A 26559-nucleotide genomic window follows, 5' to 3' on the forward strand; every position below is an offset into this window, starting at 1 on the left:
GGCTCAGTAAAGAGGACATGAAGTTTACTTATAAGAATTAATGTCTGGAAATACTAAAAAACCAAAACATCTATTCAGAACAATGGCTTTTTCTATTATTGAAATCCAAAAAAATAAATAAATAAAGTTTCTTTTTCCCATTCGTGAGTATTTATAAAAAGAAGGCAGGTAGTAGGTCAGAAAATAAGCTCTAGAGCTGGACTGCCTGGGTTCCAATCCCAGCTCTGCCACTTTGGAGTAAGTAACTTGTATGTAACAATGTACGTAACTTCTTTGTACCTCGGTTTCCTCATCTACAAAATGTGGATAATTGTAGAGTCTACTGCATAGGCTTGTTATGAGCCTTAAATGAGTTAGTATTTGCAAATCTCTTAGAATGATACCTGGCACATAGTGTTATATAAGTATTTTTAAATTTTTAAAAAATTATCCTCTTTAATGTTAGCAAGCAATGTCCTCAGTGACATCCTAACATTATATACCACTGTAAGTTTCATCCAGCTGGTTTGTGTGTGTGCATGACTGTGTACAGATGTGTGAACACACCTATTTTGGTAATATTTCTTTATTCAGATTCATGGTTTATACCCCAGATCTAGGCAATAGAAACGTTTCTCTGGAGAATCAGCCCTCTGGTGATTTTGAATGGCCCAGTTACAAATAAAGGGCATCTAGATTAATCTGTTTCAAATGATGCTCTCTGGCATCTCCTGACCCTCCAGGAAGTTAGGGTGGGCTGGGGAATGAAAATAAGGGTGTAGACAAAGTTCTTATTCTTCCATCCACTTCAGTCAGAAGAACTCTATATCTGTTTCATTTATGCTTGAACAAACATTTCAATGGCTAAGCAGCATTTCAATACAACTGATCTAATACCAGAGACTAACACAATATTGTAAATTGACTATAGTTCAATAAAAAAAAATACAGCTGATCTACAAGAAGATTTGAGTCTCTGAGTCCCTTGGACAATTTTCTTATCCCCAAGCTCAGTGAGTTTTGAGAAAGAAAGTTCAAGGCTATTCTCCCCAGCAAGAATCTGGGGTGAAACTTTTCCAGATGAAGTAAAAAGTCACATGCTTTTTAAAAAATTTTTAACTATCAGTTATCAAAACTTACTTTATTTTTATTTTTTTGGATTGACATTTGGGACTCTGGGGGTGTCTTTTTTTTTTCAAATTGTATTATAGTTGATTTACAATATTGTGTTAGTTTCAGCTCTACAGCAAAGTGATTCAGTTATATACATTATTTTTTCAGATTATTTTCCATTATAGGTTATTACAAGATCTTGAATATTGTTTCCTGTATTATACAGTAAATTCTTGTTGTTTATCTAGTTTATATATAGTGATATGTATCTGTTAACCCCATACCCCTAATTTACTCCTCCCCACCTCCTTTCCCCATTGGTTATTGTAAGTTTGTTTTCTATGACTGTTTCTCTCTTGTATGTAGATTCGTTTGTATTATTGTTTAGATTCCACGTAAAAGTGATAACATATATTTGTCTTTGACTTACTTCACTTAGTATGATACTCTCTAGGTCCATCCATGTTGTTGCAAATGTCAATATTTCATTCTTTTTTATGGCTGAGTAGAATTGCATTGTCTATATATACCACATCTTCTCTATCTATTCATCTGTTGATGGACACTTAGGTTGCTTCCATGTCTCGGCTATTGCAAATAGTGCTATGAACATTGGGGTGCCTATTTCTTTTCAGATTAGAGTTTTCATCTTTTCTGGATATATGCCCAAGAGTGAGATTGCTGAATCATTTGGTAGTTCTATTTTTAGCTTTTAAAGGCATCTCCATACTGTTTTCCATAGTGGTCGCACCAATTAATATTCCCACGAACAGTGTAGAAGGGTTCCTCCCACTTGCCAACATTTATTACTGTAGACATTTTGATGATAGTCATTGAGGCAACACACTTTAATAATCAACTAAGGAGATCTGATTAAAGCTCCCTTATGAAAATTAGAGAGCTTAACTAATAACTGAGTTCAAAAGAAGACAACCCTCTTCCCATAGGTGCTCAAAGAGAATCTGCGGGCTAGGCCAGCCCAGCCCTCCAAGACTGTTTAGGACTGACTACAAAGCACCACATTTACACTTGGATAAGGCTCCTATAGCCCTGCCTCAGGGAACCACAATCCATCTATCCTGCAAAATGTTCATTGTAGCCGTTACCACACCCCCACCCCAGTCCAGTGAATACTACAACAGACACCCCCCAGGACATATCTAATTTTGAGCAATGTTGACTCAATTCTAAACCTGTAAAATAAGAACAGCCGTTCAGTAAAAAGGATACACTAACACGTTAAGCATATACATCAACTGTGAGATACACCCTAATGTCTCAAATATTTATAATTTTTAAAATTGCATCTTAAAATCAAAGAAATATGTCTGTAAAAATGCACCCCAGATATATTTTTGAATTATTGGTTATAAACAATTTAGTGTTGGGGAACTTTTACTGAATATGATGGCTTGGGTTTTGAAATAAGTAACCTTTAATCGTTGGACAATAATTATCTGGTTGAAGTCATCCCTGGAGCAATATTTAAGATCAAATGATCATTGTAGAGTATTCCCTCCTTTTCAATCGTCTGGAAGAGTTTGAGAAGGACTGGTATGAGTTCTTCTTTGTGTGTTTGGTAGAATTCCCCGGTGAAGCCGTCCGGTCCTGGACTTTTATTTGTAGGTAGGTTTTTAATTGCTATTTCTATTTCCTTTCTAGTGATCGGATTGTTCAAGTGTTCAGATTCTTCTTGATTCAGTTTTGGTGGACAGTATGTTTCCAGAAACTTGTCCATCTCCTCTAGGTTATCCAGTTTGGTTCCATATAGTTTTTCATAATATTCTCGTATGATATTCTGTATTTCTATTTTGTTTGTTGTAATTTCTCCATTTTCCTTTCTTATTTTGCTAATTTGTGCTCTCTCTTTTTTCTTCTTTGTGAGTTTGGCCAGAGGTTTGTCGATTTTATTTACTTTTTCAAAAAAACAGCTTTTGGTTTCGTTGATTTTTTCTGTGGTCTTGTTAATCTCTATTGTATTTAATTCCTCTCTGATCTTTATTATTTCCTTCCTTCTGCTGCTTTTTGGGGTTTTTGTTCTTCTTTTTCTAATTCATTCAGGTGGTGGGTTAAATTGTTTATTTGAGATTGTTCTTCTTTTTTGAGGAAGGCCTGTATCACTATAAACTTCCCTCTTAGCACTGCCTTTGCTGTGTCCCATAGGTTTTGAGTGGTTGTGCTTTCATTATCATTTGTCTCAAGGTATTTTTTAATTTCAGCTTTGATTTCCTCATTGATCCATTGTTTTTTCAATAACATATTGTTTAATCTCCATGCTTTCCTTTTTTTCTCCTTTGTTTCTCTGTTGTTGATTTCCAGTTTCATGGCATTGTGGTCAGTAAAGATGCTTGAGATAATTTCTATCTTCTTAAAATTGTTGAGGTTTCTTTTGTGCCCAAGTACATGATCGATCCTGGAAAATGTTCCATGTGCACTTGAAAAGAATGTATATCCTATTTTTGGGGGGTGTAATGCTCTGAAAATATCCACCAAATCTAGTTTTTCTATTGTAGTATTTAATTTCTCTGTTGCCTTGTTTATTTTCTGTCTGGAAGATCTGTCTAGTGATGTTAATGCAGTGTTAAAATCTCCAACTATGATTGTATTCCCATCAATATCCCCCTTTATCTCTGTTAATAATTCTTGTATGTACTTAGGTGCTCCTATATTGGGTGCATATATATTAACGAGTGTAATATCCTCATCTTGTATCACTCCTTTAATCATTATAAAATGTCCTTCTTTATCTTTCTTTATGGCCTTTGTTTTAAAGTCTATTTTGTCTGAAATCAGTACTGCAACACCTGCTTTTTTGGCTTTTCCATTTGCATGGAATATCCTTTTCCATCCTTTCACTCTCAATCTATATGTGTCCTTCTCCCTAAAGTGGGTCTCTTGTATGCAGCATATTGAAGGTTCTTGCTTTATTATCCAGTCTGCCACTCTATGTCTTTTGACTGGAGCATTTAGTCCATTAACATTTACAGTAATTAATGATAGATGTGTGTTTATTGCCATTTTGAACTTATCTTTGCAGTTGAATTGGTATATCATTGTAGAGAGCACTATTTATTTTTCTAGATTTGTTGGTAAGTATCTAGTTTATACAGATGTCAGGTATAATTACTGAGATCACTGTCAAAATAAAACTCATCAAGACTCATGTAAAGATAATGATGATTTAGTTTTTCTTTGTTTTCCTCTCTCTTCTTTTGATTTTTTAAAATTTTGTTTCATTGGCTAGAATTTACAGAATAATGTTAAATAAAAGTGCCTAATAGAGGTTACCTTCATCTTCCCCTAATCTTGAAAGAAATTAATCTAGTAATTAATCATTAAATATAACATCAGTGGTCAGTTCGAATAACATTTTATTTATCATTTTACAGGCATATATCTACCTTTAGTTTACTGAGACATTTAAGAAGTAGAAATGGAAGCAGAATTTAATTCAATGCCTTTTTTGGCTTCTGTAGATAAGATCATACAATTTTTAAATTTAACATATTAGTACTATGTCATATTCAATATCTGAATATTAAAATACCAAGAATTTATATTACAGGAGGGAGAATCAAAACATAGAACTGTTTTATAAAGTGGACCATTTGCTTTGTGAATTACTTGTGACAAGTTTCTGAACCCAGGCAGCCAGTCTCTATAAGCCAGCATGTGGTTGGTGTCTCAGGGACCAGAGACTAATTATAATAGCGCCAGCCTAGGCAGGACACCATTAGGAGGTCGGAACTGCCAGAAGAAATCAATTATAGGACATGAACCTTGTTTGGATGAGTTTCATGCCACCGCCCCCTTTGAGGTCCAAGGCCTTGCCTCCTGGTGCAAAGATCATGGATGCCAGCACCTGTCATTTGTACACGACTTGGCACTGACGTCCCCCTCCCCAACACCCCCCACCCAGTCATCTTTGCGTTTTTGTTCAGTTCAGAATCATTGATGAGACATGGAGAGGATGTGGAGACAACAAGGACTCCTCTTTACGGAGACACTCACTTCAGCCCAGAGAGCAGATTGCAGACAAATCCAATAATCCTCTGGCAGAAAACAGGCACATTGCACATTTGCACTCATGTTCTCAGAGATCACACACATACTCATACACTTACACCCTTCCCCAGCAAGTTAGGAGATTTGCTGAACACAGTGAGGGCTTAATACAAGCTTGTTTCATGAATGAGTGAATGAGTGAATGAGTGAGAGAACTCAGTTGTCCAAGTGTGCTCACTCCCATACGTACATATTGATGTCCATTCATAGATACACAGGTAAGTGAGAGGACACCCTCCCTGCAGCTCTCCACATAGTCAACCGCTGTCACGGTCCCCTCCAAGCTGCCATGCATCTGCTCTGGAAGTCTCTGCAACAGCTAGGAGGCTGATTTCAATCTCAAGGATCAACAGTCAATCTGAACTGCCTGAGCCACAGACACATTATTGCTGCACATAATAAGAAGCCCAGAAATAGGAAGAGTTCAAGGGTTGATTAATCTGGAGGCTGTCGACAAGTAATAAAGTTCATCCTGTCACCCCCTCTCCATTTGCAGAATCATTTTCACCCTTCACCCAGTTCCTCTTGCGGATGCACGATGGCTCCCAGGAGCAATAAGGGCTACACATTTCCCAGTTCTTAACCAGGGAGAGAAAGCAAGAGATTGCCCTACGCTTTCTTAAGAGTCAGGAAGAACTTTGCAAAAGCTGACAGTTCATGTCTTCCTGCACACTGAAGACGGTAGGGCAGAGCCCTTTCCAGAAACAAGGAGATGGGACGGCATTTATAGCAAGCAGTCTATCTCTCGCAGCAAGGGCCACAATGATAGAACAGACGCTGGAAAGTCAAGCATCAGAGTCGCAGCAGCCTGGAGGCTCTTTGTGCCCAACAGTACGTTGCCAGGGCTAGCCTCGTGCTTGGCAATAGGGAGTTAGGAGGATGCAGGGTAGAGATTTGTGGGCATAGCACTGTCTGGCTCTCCTGAAATCACGCCACTGAGGCAGCTTCTTTTTGTAGACACAAGGAAGGCAGCATCAGCTGGTCCGACTAGGCTTTATTTCTTTCCCTTCTGGGACATACGCTTGGAGGCTGCGGAAGAGGAGTCAGAGTCCCACACATGCAGCGAGTGAGAAGTTGAAAGTTACGCCTTGCGTTGTTCTTTTCTTCTCCATCCCCTTCCTCCTGCTAGATGAAAAATAAATCAAAACCACTATTAGGGTAGTGACTCATATCAGTCCCTGGCTTTTGCCCCAACCAGATGGCAGGGTAGCTCTTGTGACTAAGGAGCAGGCTGGTGTGTGTGTGTGTGTCTGTGTGTGTGTGTGTGTCTGTGTCTGTATAAGTGTAAATGTGTGTGTGGTTATATGTCAGTGTGAGTGTGTGTGTGCATGTGCATGCACACAAGCATCAAGATCCTGGCTGATTAGCATAAAGCACAGTATATGGAAGCTCTGAAGAGAGGCCACACTCTGGAAAAATAATCTAAGGGGTGGAGCTTCAACTTTTTAATTTTTTTTTACCAGTTTTATTGAAACATCGTTCACATACATAGAATCCATCCATTTAACGTGCAAAATTCAATGGTTTCTAGTATACTCACAGAATTCTGTATCCATCACTGTGGTCAATTCTAGAATTTTTTCATTACCTCCCAAAAGAAACCCCACACCCTTAGCCATCACTTAATCCCCCATCCCTCTCAGCTCTAGGCAACCATTAATCTACTTTCTGTCTCTATAAACTTACCTATTCTGGACATTTTCTATAAATGGGATCATATAATATGTAGTTCTTTGTGACTGGTTTCTTACATTCAGCGTGTTTTCAAGGTTTATCCATGCTGTAGCATGAATTAGTACTTCCCTCTTTTTATGGCTGAATAATATAATTTGTTGTATAGATACACCACACTTCTATTTATCCATTAATTTATTGATGGGTGTTTGGATTGTTTTCATTTTTTGGCTGTTATGAATAATGCTGTTGTGAACACTCACGTACAAGTTTTAATGAGGACATACACCTTCACTTCTCTTGGGTATATACCTAGGAGTAGCATTGTTGGATCACTTGGCAAATATTTTCAACCATTTGAGGAACTGCTGGACTATTTTCCAAAGCGGCTGCACCATTTAACATTCAGCAATGTAAGAGGATTTTTATGTTTCCACATGCTCATCAACACTTGCTTTTATCTGTCTTTGATTACAGCCATCTCGGTGGGTGTGAAGTAGAATCTCATTGTGGTAGAAGAATTGCCCTGGTCATTTCAATCTTCTTTTGGTTTGAACTAAAATCTGTAGCCTTTTTCTTTTGCTAGATTCAGAAATTGTCCATCATACCATCTCAGAGAAAAAATTGTTAAGGGGAAATGTATAGTTAAGGAGTTAAATTCCCTGGACAAGGCTGAGAAGGACTACTACCTACCTGTTTGGGAAGATGAGGTTTTATTCATATATTAATTATTTCGACAAATACTTAATTATGCACCAGGTCATGAGCCGAGTAAGGAGGAACAGAGGTAAAGATATAACCCTTGGTCTCTTCAAACTTACAGCACAGTGGAGGATAAAGACAAGACAACCATTTTCATAATGTTTGACAATTTCTGGGAACTATGGGAAAATGCCAGTCACTCATATGGCAGGGCAGAAAATGAATGATTCTTGGAAAGGGATGAATCTAAGCTAAGGCTGGAAGTATGAAACAAAACAAAGGAAGTGTAAGTATCAGTGAGAAAGCAGAAATAGAGTAAAAGTGGCAGCAGATAAGGAGAGTTTGAGAAAGCATTGCACATTAGGGAACTTGAAGCCATTCTCAGTGGCTGGAGCAGAAGTATAAAGGGCAGTGTATGAGTAAGAATGCTCGTTCAGTGCCTAGATCATTGCACCCTCTATCAGTAAGTGTTGAGTGAATTAATGGGTGATGGACGTGAGTCTTGAGAAGGCAGAAATCAAATCAAGAAGAATATTGTATAACCATACAGCAAGTTTGAATTTCATGCCAAAGATATTAAGCCATAATAGATTTTCCCATCTGGGAAGTGCTATTGTCAGATCTGCCCTCTGGAAGTGTGGGAAATGGATTTGGAGGTGGACAAGCTTGTGGATGGTGAGGAGGCTGTTACAAAAAGTCAGGTGAGAAGTAAGGAATGAGGAACATGGAGTGGGATGGAGAAAAGGTGCTGGTTGAAGAGACCAAGGGGGTATCTGGCACTTAGTGTCTGGGTTGGAAGGGTAGATGAATGAGTGGAAGGAGAGAAAGGCTCCCAGGATTCTGCACCTATTTTTATTTTTGGCATGAGAATGGGGTTGAGGAGGTGAGGCAAGAGTGAGTTAGGAAGCAGACATGCTAGCTGAGATAAAAATGCCATATTCCTCCCTTCCACTCTTTCTTTCTTCTTTTCTTTCTGTCTATTCTATAGGGAAAAAAAACTGGAGGAAGTGATGTTGGATAAGTCTTGTATCCTTTATAGCCCTCCATCTCCCATTTTTAAGTGAAGAGAATGGGTTATCACTGAAGTGTCTTCTAACTTGGAAATTCTCTGTTCCATGATGTATCTGTATTAAGACCCCTCCAATCGGCATGGACTTCCTGAGCATAGGGAGTTATTAGACTTTTGGTAAGAGAAAGATGAGTTAAGAGTTGAGAATGACTGGGATTCAGAAAACCTGGCTCAGCCCAACTAGCTGGAGGAAAGTCAATTCCCATCTCTGAGCATTTAGTCTCACCTAAAATGAGAATGAAGGATGGTGGACTGATGACGGCAAGGAAGTCTTTCTGCTCCTGCTACCTCTTACTCCAGGGAGCAGCTTATAGAAGAGCTCTTCCTCTTCCCTAATCACCCTCCTTGCTCTGCTTTCAACCCAAATGTCATTGATCCTTCTCTTGGGTCTGAATGATTTCCTGGTATTCACTCTTACTTCCTGAGGAGGGTTCTTCTTTGACATTCAGCCTAAGCTGTATAGGAAATTCCAGTGCCATTCACTTTGGCTTTGAGAGAGATCTTAATAATTGGGGATACGTCTGCTCCCACTGTGGGGATCAGGGTCAGCATCTGACATCCCAGTTATTTGAAGTCTGCTCCTGGCCTGCCATCAGGAACACAATGTGCAATACTTATATCAGTGATCAGTGGAGTCTTCCTACCGGGCAAATAGGAATAGAGCTTCCCAAATGTGAAAGGAAGCACATTTCCTTTTCTATTTCATGTATCCTTTTCATGTAATAAATGCTATTGGCTCAGACAAAAGAGAAATCTCTGAGAGATCATCTATACAACTTGAGAGTTCACTTAAAGATGAAAATAAAATACAGGCAATAGATGGAATATAGAGAATTGAAATTTTAGGTCAAACTACTGTTTCTCTTGAGCAGGAATAGGCCAATGATTTTAATTTGTTATGGATTATGCAGCTATTCCTGATTTTATCTAGAATTTTTTTTTTAATATTTGAAACAAATGATAAAGCCTTAGTGGTTTTAACATTTTGTCCACTATTTGCTTTACACATTTTCTCAGCTTTGAGGGTGCTTCCAGATAGACATCTGCATGGAATAATGGGGAAAATCTGAAGACAAGAGACATCGAACCACTTTTTCAAATCACCTTAGGCAGTTGCTGGTGAGGTAGCTTAACAGGAAGGTGAAAGTTTTGTTAACCTGGGTCTCCACTTATTCAGTAAAGTAAACAGGAGATGAATAGTAGGGAATATTGGGTAGTAGGGAATATTTAATTGCTGCAGACAGAGTTCTAAATGTTCTCCTTCAATCTCTCCTACAGGTTGCAGCCAAGATCTCCTTTCTAAAATGCAAATCGGGTCATATGAGTCCCCAACCTTAAAATCCTTGAATGACTTTCCCCTATGTACAGGGCTTACCATGTCATATGTCAGCCTTAATTATTTGGCCCCTGCCAGACTGACTATAATGCAACTCATACTTTTTCAAGCATTTCTTCATGTACCCACCATTGTGGGTCCCTCTGCTGGGGAAGCTGTTTCTCTTCCAGTCCATCTGGACATTGCCATCACATTTTTAGGATCTTGTATATTGCATTTCCTTGGTGAAGATTTGCCAGAATCCTTCTGTCTCTTCAGACAGATTAGCACTCCTTTCTCTTTTTTATTTTCTTCTTCTGTATTTCACCTCCTTATCCCTTTTGCTTTTTTCTCCTTTATTGTGTCTTATCAAATCAGATCCCACAGCTCAATTACCTATGTTCTGCCAATAATCCCCAGGACCATGTGCACATTTCACTGTGGTTACTTGGGTCCACTGACCTCCACTTTGAAGTCCTACTGCCTTTCTCAAAACTGAGTGATGATTTGATTCCTTCAAAAAATGCAGAGATCAGAAGTTGCCTGGGTAAAGCTAGAAGTGGGGGGTGACTGGAATAGGCATAAGGACAATTTTGGATTGATGGGAATGGTTTATAAATTGGTTGTGGTGCTGGGAACAGTTCAGGTAGATGAGATATAAACTGAAGTTGTTGAGTGGAACTTCCAAGTCAGTCTTCTTACAAAGAGAGCAGACTCCACTGGGATATGTCCCTCTGGCTCTTATGTTCTTTCTTGATGCCTGGATCTTGGAAGCAATGGTGAAGGGAGAGCAGCCATCTTATCATTATGAGGCAACAAGCAGATGGGAAGGCTGACAGAGCAGAACTTGAATGTTTAAGCCACTGCTTTTAGGATTCCATTCATTTATGGTCAAGTGCAGTTCCTAACTGACATATTTTTGAAACTCTGTGAATCTCCATTGGTAAAATCCAGGGGATCAATGAGTAACACATCCAATCAGTGTAAGTTAACCAACTTATCTGAGATTTTGACTGAAACTCGAATTAGTCAAAATCATTTGCTTGCCTCACTCATTCCACAATTGGTAGAATTTTTCTTTCCAAATATCCAAGTACTTGCTTTCAGTTTTCTTTTTCCTCTAGGGTATAGCTGCATCTTTCTTGGTCACAGGCTTGCTGCTGAGATGGAAATCAGGCCCTCCCCAGTTCCACAAGGTGGAACATGTTCTGATGTAATCAGTTCAGGCCAGCCCTGGAGAGTTCCTTTGTTCTTTGTTTTTATATAAAAATCTGCCAACCGGAACCAAAAGAAATCAATAGTGGCTAAACATGGAAGTTCCTCTTTTCAAATTTCTTTGGACCCCTCAAGAAATCTGAAAACGAGAATTAAAGAGATTCCATTAGGAGTCCTCATGGAGGCGGAGAGGGGGATTGGAGTTGCCTTGGGGGTAGGTGCAGAGAAAAGCATGTGTTCTTCATTAAACCTGGCCTTGCTTGCTTCACCAAATTCACCTCAAGGCCCTGGATCAGTCCCAGGCATCGCAGAAGGGAGGTCTTGGTCCTGCCAGGTTTGGTGCAGCCCACTTCTGTTCCCGGCCAAAAGATCTGAAAATTGCATACACTTGAGATGTAGTCTATTCTGTGGAAAGGTGTTTCCAGATTTCTTCATCCATTAGCAAAGAGTTCAAGTGCTTTAAACTTTACCTAATGATTCTCTAAGCAGAGCCTCCTCATCTCCCTCTCCTCTCTGAGGCCACTTCGGTCCATTTCTCCTGCCAGCACTGAGCGCCTACTCAATGCCAGTCACTTCACTAGAGCTGGGAGCACCAAGAGGAAGAAATTGTGTCCTATCCTTACAGGCTTCTGGGCTTTCAGGGTCTCCTGGGCTGGTAGGGTGCTCTCAGAGGCCAATCCCAGGCCCGCGCAGGCAGGCAGCAGCTTGGGAATTACACGGGCAAAGCTTTCCCAACGAGACGCCACTGCCATCATTCTGGGGGAAGGCGAGTTTGGGAGCTTCTGTTTTGACTCCATTCTGCAGGTGAGGCTGATGCAAAGCCAAGTTCCTAAGGCACATAGACTCCTCTGGTCTGGCCATATGGCTCTGTTCACTGCCCCCAGAAGCCCTATTCTTCCCCACCTTTGCCAGGCCCTCCTCTCGCTCCATCCTTAAAAATGCAACTATCACTTCAGTCCCTAGAACTGAACTCAATTCTAACCATCTTCATGAGGCCATCAGTGACAGCTCTGGCTTGGTGATTCCTCTTTCTCTGGGCTGTTTGACGTTGGGCCCTCCCTTCATTTAGGGTGACTCTATAGAGCCATGGTGATATCTCTTTTTTATAAATATGCTTTGTCTCATTTATCAAAGTATAAGCCCTTTTAGTTGTGCATCTGATTTATGGACTTCTAGTGCCTCAGACCGTGTGTGACCAAAACACTGGATCTGGGACAGTCACTACGCTTGTCCAAACTGTGAAGCTCAACATCATGCAGGCATGGGTTCAACTCTCGGCTGAGCAATATGTAGGATCTGACCTTGGTCAGGGGGTCTCAGTTGACTCGGTTGCAGGGTTAAGGCCTTTAGCACAGAACCAGGCTCCCAACAGTTGTTGACCACCTCCTCATTATTAGTTATGATAGATTTGGGTCTTGTTTTTCTTCCCATTCTTTTTATCTCCTTCACTCTTTGGACAACATTCTGGTTGTTGGTATGAAAATAATACGGAGATACTAGTATGAGAGCAATGTGTAACCTACACAGGCAGGTATGTTGCAGCTGTCACAGACTACACACCATGCAACCCCATTACATTTGAAAATGAGACACAGGCACACGAAGGATGTGCATTTAGCATATTAGCTTAGCTCCTAAGAAGCTGTTGTTTCTCTTTAGCTAAACAGAGCTGGACAATTCTGATACCAGGTTGGCAATGTTGGTCTCTTTATAGCTTCTTTAGAAGGACAACCATATCCATCGTAAATTGAAAACAACAACAGATTTTCCCTCCTTATTTATGCATGTATCATGCAAATGCAAACATATATCTCAAAGCAGCTAAACAGAGAGAGAGAAACATAAAGAAAGAGGTCCTACAGATCTTTGCTACTCAAAGTGTGATCCATGGGCCAGCAGAATGGGCATCATCTGAGAACTTGCGAGTGACGCACAATCTCAGGCTCCCCCTGAAATCTACTGACTTAGAATCTGTATTGTGACAAGATCTGAAGGTTATTTGTATGCATGTTAGAGTTTGAATAGAGGCTGCTATAGAAAACCTTTAAAAAATAACAAGAAGAGGTCTAAGATGCCATTTGGTCTCGTCCACAAGCCTGAACTGACGTCATGCCCGCTTGGTAGCACTTCCCTCCACACTTAAAAGGGGGCTCCTTTTTCCTTCACTTATGCTTCATGGGGATCCTTAATAGAAGTGGAATCAGTCGTTGTTCACATACTACTGCTCCTCAGGATCGTCGGCCACCATGCTTGCTTTCCGTAAAGGATTCTAGGGGAGATTACGACCATGTTGGGCCCATTAACATTTAAATCTCCCAGTGTTGGCAAAGGTAGATAGGCTTGCAATTCATCTATTCAGCAGCGATTTTTGAGCATCCAGGCATTGGGTTAGGCCTTGAAGAGAAAAAGGAGGACAGAACATGTCCCATGCTATGCTTGATGAGAGAGGCAGATGTAACAAAGAGATCATTATTAGCGCAGCACATGGGCAACGTGCCATGAGGGTATAGAAGTGACTCTGAGCTCTACAGTGAAATTGCTGGCAAAGAGCATCTTTCCCTTCCCTGCTTCATAGAAAGGAAGATCCGAGGACGCAGCAGTTGGAGTAAAAAGACACCCATGAAAGACTTCTGCGAATCTGACTCACAAGATCCCTCTCCCCCGTGGACGGCCTTTCTCCTTAAGGGGACACAGTTGCTTCCTACTCCTTTATTAACCCTTAATTCCAGGGGCCGAAAGTGATGTCTTCAAATATATTTCCTCTTAAACTGAGACCAGTAGCTTGCCTTGAGTTTATTCTCCCCACCACTTCTCTGCTTAGGTTTTGAAAAAATATTTCACAGCATCTCTACTACAATTAGATCAGAAAACAAAGAAATAAAATTTATCAGTGATTTCTGCCAGTATCTGGCAATGCCGTGGAAGAGATGTTTTGATTAGGCAATTTTCATTACTAAAAACGCTATAGCACAATAAATTAATTCAATGTTGTGCACTTATCTGTTAGACACATTACTATAGGAGTATAAAAATGTTAATTATTCATTATCATCACTCTGATTATTTGTTGTGGCTGATAATTACATTGAATATATTTTATATCAGTAATAACCTTCTGTCTACACTTACAACATGTTGTATCTTGGGGGCTTGTCAAGTTTTTTCCCCAAGCCTTTCCTTTATTAAGACGCAGACCTCAGGAGTACATAACCTTTATGTTGAAGACTGATTTCCTTCTTTCATATAAAGAGCAAATATTATAGATTAATTAATCCAGGATGATTATAATTTAATCACTCTTCCTCTGGCTTCACAAGGGATTTGGCTTTTATTCAGTTGCTCATTCATATTGTTATGAAGAATAAATGCAGTCATAAAATATTTGTGTGCCATGAATTCACAGAACAACTAACTGAGAAACTGGTGGGGGATGCCTGCCAGCTGGGCACCCATCGGAGTCCCACACCATGTGGCCTCAGCCTTAAATACAAGCTGATGTCCTGTAGGTGAAGAGATTGAACCAGTGCAGGAGAGCTCGGCCTCTGACCCAACTGGATTGGGGGTAGTTCAACCACAAACAAAATATTTCAGTCCCACAAAAATTACTGAGCACCTACTATGCCCTGGCACTGTGTTAAATTGGAGAATAAATTACCTACTCATTGCTTGATCTCGGAACCATTATTTAATGTTTTGTTCCTTGGTTTTCTCATCTGTAAAATGGGATAGTAACAGAACCTACTTCACTGGATAGTGAGGATTAAGTGAATTAATAGTAAGTGTTGAGGTGCCTTGAATGGAGCCTAGCATTGGCAAGCACTCAGTAAATGTAAGCTGTTATTATTATTGTTGTTATCATTCAGATGTTGTTTCTCCTGTTGAGATGGAGGCAGACATGTGACAAGTGAGGAACACACTGATGAATTGTGCAGACGCAGCTATCCAAGTCTACTCTAGGATGTGGTCAGTCTGCCTGGGGTGTGATGGGCTGGGAAAGACTTCCAAAAGGAGATCTTGGGATCTTTGGATCACAACACAAAGATGCTGCTATGTTGAATAGATCCACTGAGGGTGGTGGGGGTCGGGGGTGCCATTCCCAGAAGAGGGAGAGCTCCCTGCAAAGTTTAAGAAGATTGTGGAGATGGAGGAAGCTGGCTAGGTCAGCAAGGACGAAGTTCCATGGAGACAAACATGGGGGGTGGCAGCTTGGACTTCACCCTGAAGTCGTCAAGGAGCCATGAAAGGTTCTTCAGCGAGGGGGGGTGGGAGGGGCGTGTCACAGAAAAGATTAGCATTCCAGCAGCCTGGAGAGTGGAAGGGACAGTGGCTGAGAGACCGAGGAGAGAGAATCAATGTCAGGATCCAGGCAGGAGCTGTGAAGTCTGAGCAGAGGCAGAGAATTGTGTGTTCATGTACAGAAGTTGTCCAGAAGCGAACTAACTCACTCCACAGCTGGTCCAAAGATGTGTTCTGAGAGGAAGCAAAGCTTTTGAGTTTGGTTTTAAAAGACAGCTGTATTATAGGTGGGGTAAGATTGGAGGATGGGGAGGAAGGTGGCATAAGTATTGCTGGTGAAAGTACAAGGTGAAGATAACAAGAAACATTTATCATATGCTTACTGCACACAGCGCCTCACCTCTGCTACCTCATTCAACCCTGGCAGAAGCTCAGTGAGAAAAATGCCCCTAGGATCTCCACTTCCAGATGGGGACACAGAGGCTCTGCTTGTTCTGTGTCAGGGCTACAGAGCAAGAAGATGTAGCTTTGATTTCTGGAACATCTCCCCCTTGATTTTCATGGTCAATGAAATAAGTGATATGAGGCTTGTGACGTTGTAGCGTTTTATTCCATGACTTAGATGGGAACTGTCAGAGCCCTCAGACAAGGTTGTTGCCTGTGTGTGTGTGTGTGTGTGGTGGAGAGTTCACCGGAAAATCTATCGAGTTTTTGAGCAGCCATGGTTATGTGTCATGTAAAGTTGACATTTTAATTTCCAGTGGAAATGGCTACTCCTCTGAAGTGAGCATTCATTCTTGCTGGACAAGGAGCTGTCTGACTCCCAGGTGTGTGCTGCATCTTTGGACCACAGGGGACACCCTGGGATGATGGCTTCTCAGCCAGCAGGATCAGTGATGTTGATGTGTGTGTCTGGGTGTGGGGAACACAGTGGGACTTGGAGAGGGTGACGGAAAGGGGGCAGGGCTCTCTGAATTGTGGTGAGTCAGATCTCTGAAGAGATCTGACTATGAGTGCTCCAGTAAACGCTCAGAACATCCAGGCTCAGGGCACTGAGATGAAAGACAGAAGAAATCAAATCTCATGTTCCTTCTCTCTCTAAACCTCAGTTTCCTTGTATGTTCAGCAGAGTAGCTTTTCTGTGATGGGGACTAGTGGTGATTAACATGAGACTCCATAAATGTTAGTTTCTGTCCCAGGGAGGGGGTTCCAAGCAACCAAGAAATTCAAGATTTACAATGCATGGCAATCCACCTACTTGGCAGTAATGGAGGGTGGATGGGACCTGTGATCTTGGGCTCCCAACAAGTGGGTTGGCTTCCAACAAAAGTTTGAATTGGAGCTTGAGGGACACTTTTGAAAGACTGTAAGAGATTAATTAGCTTAAATAATGCCCTTAACAATCAGTTTTCAACTCTGTATGCTTATTAGAATTGTCCAGGGAGTTTCTAAACATGCTAGTGTCCAGGTTGCCTCCCAGGAGATTTGGATCTGTTTGATCTTGAGTGGGACCAGGCATGGGTCTATTTAAAAATCTTCCCAGGATAAGAATGTGTCGCCAGATTTGAAACCATCAATTTAGGCAGAGAGTGAAGGTCAGCTGTTTAGGCCCCACCAGGGATGAGCCAGAGTTCCAGGGGTGCTTTCCCCAAGCGCAGGTGCATTGATGGGCAGCTTTGTAGGAATAGCGACAAAACTTACAAAGCCAGGGAAGTCCCACCAGGCATGCTCCTGGGGAGGTTGGGCCGGTCATCCTCTACCTCCACGGAGAACGGTGCAATGTGGACTGTGTCCTCTGGGTCAGCCACAAAGCACAGAAACCCTCCACTGGAGATTTCTATTCACTGTCCAGGCTTGGGAGAGCGGAGTGAATGAGAGAACCCATGACTGCCCCTCCAGCCCAGCTTTTCGTGCCTGTGCAGTAGGATGTGGAGCTGCCCTTTGGCAGAAGACATGGCTGCAGAACTGAGGACTTGAGCTTGTGCTTGCCACCCAAGCTCCCTACAGCGCCGGGCAGGTCTTGACTGGCTTGGCTAGGTCTGCTTCCTTGCAGTTAACTCTCAGTTTTGCAGGAGAGGATTTTCCTGTTTAAAATTGCGTGTGGCTGACTATTAAGTCCAGCCTGTGTTTTTCCGTTGCTCCACACCCTCCTGTGTCTTTCTCCTCATGGCCTGGGTGGCACACAGACTCCTACTCCTGTTACCTGAGCAAACTAGGATGTCAAACTGATTCTCAGTGTTCAACTTGACTCTCAACACACTATAGGTACCAAATAAATGTCTGTTGATTGGTTGTGGCCACCAGACCATGACATGTAGCTCAAAGCCAAACAGAATTATTTTTGAGTTGTCTTCTTTCCTCCATTGTACTAATGAGAAAAGTTGACTGTGATACTTTCTAGGTTGAGGAATTGCCCTTTGTGCAAATGCCTTCCAAGTCCAGAAGTAAAGAACAGAAATTTTCACCTTGTTGCTGAAGTGTTACCTTTCTATAATCTCTTTTTGGTTCAGTTGAATATGTAATCTAGCAGTGGTCCAATCCGAACTTTACTTTTACCATTTAACCACTGATGTACTACATTTAATTATTATTATATCCCTATTTAAATATGTCTTTGTAAGTTTAGAGAGGCTAGTCTTTTTAAGAGAGCGGATGTCTGAACTCAATGCCAAAATAACTTCAGAAACCATCACAGTTTAATGTAGGGCTTTTGTAATGTTTAGTTAAAAGAAATGAGGGTGAAGGAACCCGGTGAGTACAGGAGCCAACTCCTCATTTTCAAAAGGTCATCAGAGTTTGATACATACTCTGGGAGTCAGTCTGTATTACTGTCATTTATTCCAGAAGAGAATGTGTTGATTTGAAGAGGAAGAGCCACATGCAAGACTGTTCTCCCCTAGAAAAGATGGTGCAAAATTTTTATGTCTTTAGGATGGGCAAAATGTAGCCGAACATTAGCAACAAAACAAAATGTAAAGGCTTTTATGATTTTGCTTTTATACTTTTACTTAATTAGTATTCTTTTTAAGCTCCTCCATAGCTCAAAGCACCTGCAGGAAACCTGCTACTGTTCCTTCAGTTGTATCTTCTTCCAGACTGGGTTCTTCACCTGCTTCTTTGCAAGTAATATTTTTTTTTTCATTTGATTATCAATTAGTATTTGTGGTAGTAGTAGCGTTTCTGGTGGAGTATGTTTAAATACTTCTCACACCATTTCTCTTTACCTTGCTCACCATTAACCTAGACATGTCTGTCCAGACCTTCTGCTCGTTTGATGTAGTTTGGGTTCACTCTTTTTGAAATCTTCTCACCTTTTCTAACTTTCCTCAGAGCTGCATTTTGAGGACAGAATCTCGCTTATCCATTACCTCTTTGTGGCTCAATGATGCAGAGATGGAGAAGACAGAGCTCAGTGGCAGCAGAGTACAGCCCTGTCTGGAAGGTCTGAGTTCAACCTTCTGAGATCTTTTTATATGTCCTGTACCAGGGGCTTCTCTACTCTACTAAGGGTGCATCTTCTTCTGTGGAGTTAGCTGATCCTCTCTCCAACCTAGTGGAGTACCCCGGATTATGGGAAGCGTGGATGTCATTCCCTGCCCTGATGTGTTCCTCCCTCCTCTGCTGAGGACACAGCACATATCAAGACCTCTACTCACAATGACTTTTTCTTTACCTTCCTCAGGGCAACCCCAATTAACTCTTTGGTTCTCTTCTCTTCAGCTTGAAAAGTAATCCTGAGGCTTCTCCTGACTTTTAAATTGTCCGGACGCCCTCAATCTGTTTTGGGGTGTGGAGATAGGGTTAGAAGTTCAGACATGACATCCACTGCTTGTCATAAACAATCTTCTCTTTCTTTGTCTTCGCCACCACATAAGCTGTATCAGTTTATGTCACAAGGCCCTTCCCCTCTCGCTGTTTGTTGTTGTTGGTGAGCTTTTGGCAGGTCTAACAAAGTGGTTTTAGCTTATTTCATTACGGAGTGAGTGCTGGATTATCTATGCTACTGTTTCCTCCATCATTCCAACCCTAAATTTTAAAACAGTTTTAAAGCTCAGATGAAAAGCCAGAATCATCACTGAGTGTTGAAATGATGTCCAGGTGAGCAAAGATAGTCTTCTCTGGAAACCAGGGAAAAGACAGGCAGTGAATAATTTTATAATTAAAAATTTGGTTGAATTTAGGTGTTTGCCTTTATTTAAAATCCCCTCAATTATTAAGTCTGTTATATCAAAGTAGGAATTATAGTTTGATTAATATTCATGTTTTCATCTTTAGGAAGAAATATATTTTAATGAGAAGCACATGTTTGCATAGTTTTTAATCTCGCTTTCCCTCAGTTGCCAGAGGTGAACTCATCATTTGCTTATGAGACTAAAATCAGCCACCACCTTGTGGAAACGACCTGAATTGCAAGTATATTGTAAACCAGTCTTAAAGGTTGGTCCTCAACATTGGCTGACAGTAGAATCACGTGTGAGCTTTTAAAAAGGACTGTTACCTGGATCCCACCACCTTAGATTCTGATTTAGTTGATCTAAGGTGCTTACCCACTGCTGCTAATTGCATAGTTTCGGGAAGTTTCCAAGGTGATTCAAAAGTGGTGCATCCCTGCCTCCTCTTTCTTTTTCTTCCCTCCTTATGGGCATCCTTTTCTGCTACATTCTCTCCAACCCTTCCCATTCCTTGGTTCTCCAAGCTCTCTCTCAACCAAGTTCACCTAAAATAGTCAAAGTTCAGGAACCCCTGTCAGTCAAAAGCCCCATTCTCTTCCAACTCCTGGGTCTATCCAAGATTATCTGAACTTAAATGAGAACATGCAGGGAAACTTCCTTATCCTATCCCCCAATTACTAATCTCCAATGGTGATTTTAGCTGGTGCAGAGGACTCCATGCTATATAGGATAAGGACCTTTCCACCTACCGATCCATCTGCTCTTTTTTCTAAATTGTTTCTCAAACAGTGTTCCATTGTCTTTTCAATATCTCTTTAAATTTATTCTTGACACAAGAATTTCGAGCATAGAGTCATAACTAGTGAGTCCATCTGAGCAGTCCTGCAATTAAAAAAAAAATCTTACTTGTTTTACCCAGCACTTTTCTAAATTGTCAGCAGAACCTCTTTTCCAGGGCATTTATTAGGACCATGATGAAAAACCATTCAATGGATAAGAAATGCTGTTCTAGCTCTTTCCCTTATAAAGATCCCTCCTTACCTTCATACCTTGTGGTCCTGCCTACATGCTGAAAGCAATGCATGCCCAGTGGAATTATAAGGGAAGCATTCTGAAATCCTTTTTTCCCTCCCCTCTCCAACAGCCCCCAGTACTCACAGGCTTATCCCTGTCATATACGTTACATCTTGATTAGTATTTCAGGGTGAGTGGAGAAGTCATAAAACTTAACCTAGGCCCGAAAAATTGTATACAAGTTGCTTTACACCCAAGAATAGAGGAACAAGGGCACATCTGTTTGAGCAAAGTGCTTCATCCAGCAGCAGCATCACCGGTCATTACTAATTGGGAATGGTTATGCCTTGTGTGACTTGTCCCTTGCTATGCTGTGCCTCGAGTGTTTCCCCAAGAGCTGCTGCAGGCTTGGGAAGGAAGGAAGGACAGCTGGAGGTGAGAGCCCAGCAGGGCTCTCTCTCTTTCCCTTGGCTATCTTGCTGTTCCCTGGGAGAGGGGTTCACACCTCGTTTTCCTTGTTTATCCTCCCCTAAGCTGTTTTCTCAGAATTAAAAGGCAGAGGGTCTGTGCATAGCAGGCAGAGACCCCACGTCTTCTGAGCCCACCCTTCTCTCTTTCTCTTCTTCCCTCCCTTCCCCTTTGCCTGAGATTCCCCAGCAGACAACACAAGCATGAGCTCAGAGATCAGCAAAGCCAGGGCTCCAAGGACATGAGGGAAACACCATGAAAAGTAGAATTCAATTTTTTAAAACCGTTTGGAAGGGAATTGTGGGGAAGTCAGCTTTTCTTACCCTTACTTTAAGAGCTGCTCTAGCTCTTTGTGCTTATGTGGGGCACTGAAACTTCCTCAGGTTTGGTCCCCGAGTGGTGTGATGCTGGCTATCACAGTATGACACAAGTTGTTCAGGGAAAGGAGAGAGAAAAAGGGACAAGGGTTACCTGGAAAAGACCCCTGAGAGGACCATGTTTGACCGTGGTCTTGGGGGATGGGGTGAGGTTGGAGCCAGGGGAAGCAACGGTTAGGTCTGTTTTCCAACCACTTTGCTTTTTTTTGGCTCTAAATACACCTGGAACAAAACAGGAGGAGTCTCACCCCTCAGCCTTGATCTGCTGACAGCATCACTGTAGCTGCTCGAGAACACAGAGAAACACCTGGTCCCTCTGAACTCACATTCAGAAGAATTTTCCAGCTGATATCAAAGCCCTCGTGAAGCCAAAGCAGCAATACTCTGGAGCTAATGCCTCAGTTGCTTTCAAATCATTAATAACAATGACAGTGCTAATAATGTTAGTGTGAAAAAAAGGGAGGAAAAGAAGGACCACACACTCAGCTTAGGTCTTCTGATCTGTCCTTGGGAGCCTTCCTGTCACATGTCCTGTGGAAGATGACTTTCCTTGCTCTGTTTCCCCACTTTTGCACCCCAGATACAAGTGTCAAGATGCTGGGCATGATTGCTGGTGGGTTCTGGGACCTGAGCCTTGTAGAACTTCTGTGCATCGCCTGAGAGCCACAAAAGCCTAGAGAGCTGGGTGCATGGGATTGGGGTGGGGACAAGGAGAGCGATGCCGGACAAGCACATGAAACACACTGAAGCAGAGGGACTGGGCCCGCATGAGGATGCTGAAGAGTCATCACCCCATTAAGATCATCATTTGGGGTAGAACCACCAACGCGCCCAGCCTCACAGCCCTGGATGGAAGCAGAATTGGGAAGTAGGGGACAACTTCTTTAGCCGTCTCGTCTCCAACCTAACCAGGCTTCAGCCTCCATACTCTACTCACCCTTCTCCTGGTAGCCTAGACACGCCACTTAGAGGAGTCCTTCAGGCCATTTAGGTGAGTCCTCTCATCTACAGATGGGGAAGTTCCTTGGCCAGAATGATTTTGCTAACTAGACCCCAATCGGCTCTAAACCCTGGGACTTCTCGTCCTCAACGCTTTCCACTGTGTCATCTCCAGTTCTGCTCTTTTTCTCTCCTGTAGCCTATTTCTAAGGGAGGATGTCTAAGTATTTCACCTCAAGGAGTAATCTACTATTTGCTAAAAATAAAATTAAAAAAATGTAGTTCTTCTAGCAACCTTCTGTGAGACGAATGATGCCCCTGTTGTGAAATATGAGACTGATGATGTGATGGAGAGAATGAAGTTCGGGTTCCTTGAGAGGGAAGGGTGGCATCGGAGATAAAGCTGGAAAGTCCGGGAACACATTTTCGCTAAATTGCTGGTGAGTTGTTCTTTCATCCCTGGGAACATTTATACTTGAGTGGGTCCTCTGAAGGGTAGCTCAAAGAAATCAAAGCTCTGCTGGTGGCAATCCCAGCCCAGCAGCTGCCCAGTAAGGAAGATGCTTTAGATAAATCCTTCTAACTCATCATAAAGCTCCCTCAAGACATTGCTTGGCTGACATGTTTTATTCCAGTCTAAAGGGTCTGAGGCATTTGAACCTCCTGGCAGGTGAGATGGAGGTCTCAGAGGCCTCCTTCCTGTGTGGGTAAATTTTAGGAGACAGCTTAGCTCTGTGGTCAAAAGCACAGACTGTACCAACTGGCCTGGGTTCAAATCCCAGCCCTGCGCCTTACCAGCTCTGCAGCCTTGGGGAAGTTATTTAACCACCATGTGCCTCGATTTCCTCAGGCGCAAAGTGGCGGTGCAAATAAATAGTGCCTCACAGACAGCTATCTGAGTTACTTAGAAGATTAAAGTCCATGCGTTTAGTATAGCGCCTGGTGTGTACTTAGTGCTAAATGTGATCTGTGTTATTATAATTATTTCTGGGTTTTTTGCTGTTGTTATTGATGATGCTGTTCTCTTTCCCGCCTCCTCACCTCTGTCCATCCACTCCTTTCTTCCCAAACCTTCTCTTCTATGCACAGAAAATAAATAATGAGAACAACACTTTGCAGTTTGCAGGTGCTTTCATATACAGGACCTCACTTCATTTTTAGTAGGGGGATAAACCTTCCTCCAGATGAAAAAGAGTAAAATAGCCCCAAGAATAATAAATAGACTTACTCAAGGTCATTGTGCCAGCAAGTGGTTAATGAACCAGACCTGACTTCCTAAATCCACTTGTTCATTCATCTGCCCACATTTTTTTGAGCACCTGCCCTATACCAAGCATTGGGTAAATTATTGGAGATTTGGGTGTAAAACACTGGATCCTGGGTCCCAGGGCGCATGGTTTAGTGGGGAGTGGGAGCCAATGGAGATGGGGTGGTGGTATGAACAGAAGGGAACATGGGTTACCCTAGACATGCAGAGGGACTGGGAGGGATGTCAGCAGAGGTTTCAAAGACATGGGGCCCATGGGTGACTCTGGGAAGACAAGAGAATCGTCAAATACAGAAGGGAGGAAGGGGACTCCACCTCTTCCTTCTCTAACCCTGCCTGTTCCCTCAACACACACTGTCTCTATTAGATTGTCAACATCCTTAAGTTAAAAACCGAACAGAACTACTGGGATTTGCCGTGTGCCTCCTACGTGCCCGGAATGTTGAGGCTCAGTCCCCAAGAAGCTCACCAGCTAAATCAGGAGCCGAGACCTGAGCAGGGCAAACAGTGAACAAAGAAGGGCCTCCCAGATGGGAGCAGGTGCTGTGTGTGCTGTGCGGCCTGTAAGGTGGCAGGCAAAGATGCCCAAAGGATTCTGCCTACAGGATGTGTCCTAGCTTGTCTCAGCTCCCCCTAATATTACATTTGCTCGCTTTTACACACCACGTGTGAGGCAGAAGGCCCTTTAAATCTGTTATCTGGTTTACTTCACCTGAAAACCCTGGACAGCACAGTATGTAGAGAATGAGGAATCTGGCAAAAAGAAGCAGATAATTTTCCCAAGTAGCCGGCTTAGTTATCCATTGCATGACAACTTAAAATAACTTGTGCCTTTAAACAACTTGGTGCCTGAAAATAATGACCACTTATTGTCTCTTACAGTCTCTGTGAGCTAGAAATTCATACTGGGCACAGCAGAAATGGCTTTTTTTTTTTTTTTTTTTTTTTTTCTGCTCTGCAATGTCTAGGACCTCAGCTGGAAAACTTGAAAGCTGGGGACTGGGTTCATCTGCAAGTCAGCTCACTCACATATCTAAGGGTCTATTTTGATCATCTTTTGGGGCTGTTGTTTGAAATACTTATGTGTGCCCTCCCTGTGTGGCCTGGGCTTCCTTACAACGTGGCAGCTGGATTCCAAAAGCAAGTGTTCAGAGAAAGAAAGAGTCCTGAAGAAGCTATGGCCCTTATGACCTTCCGTCAGAGGTCGTGCAGCACTGAGTCCGCCATATTCGGCTTGTTGAAGCAATGACAAGTGTCCATCCAGGTCCATGGGAAGAAAACAGAGACTACCACTTATCCAAGATGAATGCCAGTATCATAATAAAGACGGGCACTTGGGACGGAGTACATTTTGGGCGTCTTGCAAAAACAATCTCCCACAGTGTCATATGGCAGACTGGAGTCCTCTCCCCGGTATGGCTGCACCAAAACACCTTCCTTTTCACAGCAATATCAGCTTCCTCAGTGGATGAAGACACACTTGTTCATGGATGTCTGAGTACCCAGAGGCATACCCTCCCAGCTCCAGAGCTGGGTGATCTCCCTGTCAGATGCAGAAGGTGGCCATTGCCTGAGCCTTGTCTTCTTTTGATTTGCTGGTTATCTGAGCTCCCAGCCATTGCTTTCAGAGGAATATGCATGGCAGAATCCCAGTGATGAAGCTTGAAAGAATGAGCAGCAGCATAATCACCTAAACAAGTTTGCTTTCCCAGCTCAGTGTTTTGAGGGGAGACATCCCTAATCTTGTTTCCAGCTGTTTCTGCATTTCTATGCTGCCCATCACCTTTGAGACCCAGATGCAATATGAATTATTCATTTGATTTGGGGCAGGCGCACCCATTTCCTCCCAGGACCCCAGGGGCAGGCATAGGAAATTAATTCACAACGTCTGTAGCTGAAGTCACTTGCAATTTCCACACCAAGGAAAAAATAAACTGAAGATACGGGACTTGAGAAAGCTCAAAGGTGTTGAGAATAGTCATCAGCAATTCTTCATTGCTCTATAGAGACACAAAATGGGCAGTGATTCCTGCATGAAAGGTTTATGTTAGCTATCAAGAAAGGGCTTCTCAGTCTTGGAGGGACAAGATATAGTGACTGAGAAGTGTCACAGAAGCTCTTCCTTGGAAGTCTAGAGACAATGGCACAGAACTGCCTGGACACAGGAGGATGCACCGGCTTACTTCTCAAGGTTCTCCCCAATCTGACTCTTCTATTATTCACTGAGTACTGTTCCAGGACTAATGCATTGGAGCTCAGACCCTGAAGAGGAACAGAGTTAAGGTCTCTTCCCCCTGGACATCATATGAGCCTGACGGGCAAGAGCTAGAAATGGACATTGATTGTAGCCCTCACTGTGGCCAGTCCTCATTGCTCTGGATTTCCCAAGAGCCTTTTGGTTATGACATGCTATCATCAGAAATGTCATTGATACTTTCATTTTAGAGCTGGCTTTCCCTTATTATAAACTTTAAAATATTCTCCAGTAGTCCTGACCCTCTAAACATGTCTTCACATATGGGAAATTTCTCACTACGGAGGATTGTTTTTTGCACGTAAGAGTAAAATAACTGTAGGCTTTCAGACCTTGGTGAGGAGAGGAAGTAATTTTCAGATGATCTCCACTGAGTGCTAGGAGTTCCTCTGAGTTTCCATAGGCTCCCGCAGGTGCAGGGAAGGCAGAAAGCGCACGGATCCCAGCCCTAACTAGAATACCTTCTGTTTGTCTGTTTTACACACCAAATCAGGAGGTCCACATTAAAAAGAATTCAAAGAACACAAATCCAACTCCCCTGACATACAGAAGGCAACATGGATGCTGAAAGAGAGCCATTTCTTAGCCACAAAATATTAAATGAGTTTTAGACAGAGAGAATTATCTAGGAACTTCAATACCTCAATTCAGTCACATTTCTTTCTGGAAAAGTTACCTTCATTCTGAATGTTTTGACTGT

Source organism: Camelus bactrianus, chromosome 5 (assembly GCF_048773025.1).
Source record: "Camelus bactrianus isolate YW-2024 breed Bactrian camel chromosome 5, ASM4877302v1, whole genome shotgun sequence".
NCBI classification, from domain to species: Eukaryota; Metazoa; Chordata; class Mammalia; order Artiodactyla; family Camelidae; genus Camelus; species Camelus bactrianus.